Below are 3,951 nucleotides of genomic sequence, written 5' to 3'. Positions count from 1 at the left end.
GCAAAATTATTTTAGCAAGCTACAGGCTGTTAAATAAAGTGGTCCCTGGAATGGTCCTGAGGTGAAATAGTCCTGACAAGCCACCATGATAAATAACCAGAGGACCTTTTACACTAGTACTCCAGAGAGTAAGAATAATCTGCCAGGAAGTTATCGTGGCCCCAGACAAAATTTAGCTATTTGATTTACTGAATAATATTTTACAGAGGTCTACATGTAAGGCTAAATTTTAATATTGATTACTAGGTTTCAAAAAATATTGGGGAGGTTTATTTCTTCAAAATTGTTGTTAACATTTTAAAATAAAAACTTTATTTGATATTAAGTTCAGCAGTAACCAAAAGCTTTTGTCAGGGTATTGTTGAAGAAGAAAATAAATGACCTTATATTATTTTATATAACTCTGAAGTGAGTTTACAGAGTGGACCTTTTAGCCAAAGTAGAATTAGTACAAAAGTAAAAAAAATCAGTGAAGTTTTTTGATACGTAAATGTTTGTTATTGGAATTACTGCCTCACTAACTTGCTTTTATCTTCCCTCACTCTGGGCAGGAAGGGAACAGTTTAGAGAGAATAGCAATAGCTCTTTCCTGACACAAAACCAAAGGAATTGCAATCTGAAAGGTAATGATTTGGTGAGGTGGCTTATGGAAATGAAAAAATTCTAAGTTCTGCTACTGAGCATGTATTTTTGGTTTCAACCCAGCAAATATTTGTAAGATTTATAGCATCACTCAAGAGAAAGAGCAGAGTCTAGAGGGTTTGATTTCACGCATTGCTAAGATCCAGAAAGGGAATTGGAACTTTGAATATGACTACATAGGTATTAAAATAGATCAGACTTGAAGAAAAATGCTGTTTTTAATCCAGTTGATATTGAGAGGCCTTGAAGTACCACTTAAAATTTTCTTTTATTCCCCATCAGCAAATTAAAATGAGAAAAATAGTAGGAGACAATGAATGTTACATGGTTTTGTAATTTAGGTAGGATTATCTCAAGCTTCCTTGGAGTTTTAACCCTTTACCACCCTTCTCTCTCTTTCCCTTTTTCTCCTCTTTATTTACCTTTCACCTAAATCATTTTATATTACAAGGTTTTATTAAATTTTATGTTTCTGTTATCTTTTCTTTTGGGCACCAAAGTTGCTGGATTGAAACCCAGTTTGGTATTCCTCCTCTTTTTCTCAGACTAGTGTTTTCTGAGTACTAACTCCTGTAGGAGAGGAAAATGTTTTCCTTGACCCTCTTAGGGTCCCTACCTACATCTTAAAATTGACAAATGTACTGGAAGAAAAACAGAAATATCGATCAATGGAAACAGGATAGAAAGCCCAGAGATAAACACACGCACATATGGTCACCTTATCTTTGATAAAGGATGCAAGAATAGACAGTGGAGAAAAGATAGACTCTCCAGTAAGTGGTTCTGGGAAAACTGGACAGCTACATATGAAAAATGAAATTAGAACACTCCTTAACACCATACACAAAAATAAACTCAACATGGATTAAAGACTGACATGTAAGACCAGTCACTATAAAACTCTTACAGGAAAACATAGGCAGAACACTCTATGACATAAATCACAGCAGGATCCTTTTTGACCCACCTCCTACAGAAATGGAAATAAAAACAAAAATAAACAAATGGGACCTACTGAAACCTAAAACCTTTTGCAAGCAAAGGAAACCACAAACAAGACGAAAAGACAACCCTCAGAATGGGAGAAAATATTTGCAAATGAAGCAGCTGACAAAGGATTAATCTCCAAAATTTACAAGCAGCTCATGCAGCTCAATATCAATCAAACAATCAACCCAATCCAAAAATTGACAGAGGACCTAAACAGACATTTCTGCAAAGAAGATATACAGATTGCCAACAAACACATGAAAGAATGCTCAACATCATTGATCATTAGAGAAATGCAAATCAAAACTACAATGAGGTATCATCTCATACCAGTCAGAATGGCCATCATCAAAATATCTACAAACAATAAATGCTGGAGAGGGTGTGGAGAAAAGGGAACCCTCTTGCACTGTTGATGGGAATGTAAATTGATTCAGCCACTATGCAGAACAGTATGGAGGCCCCTTAAAAATGTAAAAATAGAACTATCATACAACCTATCAATCCCACTACTGTGGATATACCCTGAGAAAACCATAATTCAAAAAGAATCGTGTACCAAAATGTTCATTGCAGCTCTATTTACAATAGCCAGGACATGGAAGCAACATAAGTGTCCATCAATAGATGAATGGATAAAGAAGATGTGGCACATACATACAATGGAATATTAGCCATAAAAGGAAGTGAAATTGAGTTTTTTGTAGTGAAGTGGATGGACCTAGATTCTGTCATACAGAGTGAATTCAGAAAGAGAAAAACAAATACCATATGCTAACACATATATATGGAATGTAAAACACAAACAAAAAAATGGTCATGAAGAACCTAGTGGGAAGACATGAATAAAGATGCAGACTTACTAGAGAATGGACTTGAGGATAAGGGGGGGGGGAAGTGTAAGCTGGGACAAAGTGAGGCAGTGGCATAGACATATATACACTACCAAATGTAAAATAGATAGCTTGTTGGAAGCAGCTGCATAGCACAAGGAAATCAGCTATGTGCTTTGTGACTACCTAGGGGGTGCGATAGGGAGGTGAGAGGGAGGGAGATGCAAGAGGGAAGAGATATGGGGATATATGTTTATGTATAACTGGTTCACTTTGTTATAAAACAGAAACTAACACACATTGTAAAGCGATTATACTCCAATAAAGATGTTTAAGAAAGAAAAAAGACTCCATTTAGAATTTGATTTCGGGAAGTTGTCAAAAATGTCAAAAAAATTGACTAAATAGAATCATAGGTTACTATGAAACAATACTTAGTTATCTATTTAACAAAAGTGGTAATAAAAGAACTCAATGGTAAATAGAGAATATTACATAATTATGAAAGCAAAACAAAACAGAAGTTTAGTTCTTTAACATTTTGGAGGTTCAGTTTACTTAATAATTCTAAGACCTGATAAAGACAACATGAAGCATGGGAAATTGTTTTAAGACAGAGACTCTTGGCTTCCCAGGCAGATTACTAAAAAGATAATGAAAAAAATTTTTTTCTTTACAATTTCTTATTAAGAGCCGATCAGTAATCTGAAAAAAACTATCATTTTAATGGAGAGAAAATCATAGAATTGTTCTTTTTCTTTATCAGTGTACTATTAATACTAAGGATAATATTAAAAAAATTATAAAGGTGTCCATCCAATCTTAGCCAGCTTTGAACACACAAGATGAAGATTAATTTTCCAAGATTCCTTCTACAACTTTTATTTATAATGTCCATTCAGTTTTTGTCCTACTCTTCTTCTCTTTCTCATTCGGGACCAACCACTGATTCTACTTTAGGACAGAATTACTCTTTTTCCCTTAACAGAAGCATGTCTTTTATAGATTTCTTATTCAAAAACATCTTACTTTCATTGAATATAGAGTTTTTAAAAAGTTTACTCTATCATTCCTAATGGTTTTATTTACATACATTGATTATAATTTTATCCATTACTAATCTTTCTTTTACAGAGGAAACTAGGAATTTTGAATTGCCTGCCACGTACTATCATCCTGTAGCAAATATACGAATATATCATTTCATAATTTCTAATGGCATATGTCTTTTCATAGTACATTTTCTCATGTTTATTAACGCACTCATGTATATTTTTTCTATACCATATAAAACAAGTTGTCAAATTAGATAAGCTTATGTTCATCAGTTGATGTTTCAATATTTTATCTCGATTTGAAATGTTCTAGATATTCAATGAATATCCATCATTTAATTTATGTTAGTATAGTTTTAAGGTTTCAAGTTATTAACATATTTTTGAAACTATTTTTAAGTAGATATATCAAAAAGCATAATTATTGTTTA

Source organism: Grampus griseus, assembly GCF_964374135.1.
Source record: "Grampus griseus genome assembly, chromosome: X".
NCBI classification, from domain to species: Eukaryota; Metazoa; Chordata; class Mammalia; order Artiodactyla; family Delphinidae; genus Grampus; species Grampus griseus.
The sequence above is the reverse complement of the archived record's forward strand: the minus strand, read 5'-3'. Positions refer to the sequence as shown.